Source organism: Mastomys coucha, chromosome X, assembly GCF_008632895.1.
Source record: "Mastomys coucha isolate ucsf_1 chromosome X, UCSF_Mcou_1, whole genome shotgun sequence".
NCBI lineage: Eukaryota > Metazoa > Chordata > Mammalia > Rodentia > Muridae > Mastomys > Mastomys coucha.
The window spans coordinates 110,454,410-110,455,371 of record NC_045030.1 but is presented as its reverse complement, the minus strand read 5'-3'; positions in this window follow the sequence as shown (position 1 = coordinate 110,455,371).

The window sequence follows — 962 nt, the reverse complement described above, 5'->3', positions numbered from 1 at the left end:
GGAGGGAGGGAACAGGGGTTTGTTCTTGTTGTTTTGTGTGGGTTTTTTTGGGCGGGGAGGGGAACTGAGAAAACAGAAATCATATGACACGTAAATAAAGAAAATATCTAATAAAAAATGGCAGAAATTTCATTTTCTGATACTTCCCACTTATGAACTCTTATAACTATTGTTCTGATATAGACAATAATAGTCATTAGAATGTCGTTGCACTCCTCAACAGAAGTGCTGTTAAATAGAAATTGTATATAGATTCACTTCACAGATACTTAAAAATCTAAAAGCTGAAGTTGAAGGAGAAAGTTCCCCAGGTTTCTATAAACCGTATTTTTTCTATTATACATTTATACCATCATTTGTTTTATACACATTTTCTTTAAAACGCTGTTCCTTTTAACATGTTTCCATTCATTGTACTAGTTTTCATCATGTGAGATCATATTTCGTAGTGCATTCTACACTGTTCTTTTACCTCACAGTGCTGCTAAAGAAATCACTATCCTTTTGAATTTACAACATGCCAAAGATGACATAAAGTTATATTTATTTTTCTTCCTGTTAAAACTGTGAGCAACAATTATCAAGAAAGTATGTTAAATTACTGGCATTTTCTGGGGTACTAAATAAAAAGGCTGTAACTAGCTAACATTTTATACTTGACCTTGCTTGATCATTTATGGATGTAAACTTGTCTTCTTTTATTAAGTACATAGCTAAATTATACAATTAATTCACCGAGTGTTGAGAGGGAGATAGTGAGGGAGAGAGAATATGAATGTGTGTTTATACACAAGGTTGGGTGCCAAATGTAGCAGAACTTTAAAAATGCTTGCGGAGCTGCCGAGATGGCTCAGCAAGTAAGAGCACTGACTGCTCTTCCAGAGGTCCTGAGTTCAAATTCCAGCAACCACATGGTGGCTCACAACCATCTGTAATGAGATCTGACCCCCTCTTCTGGTGCG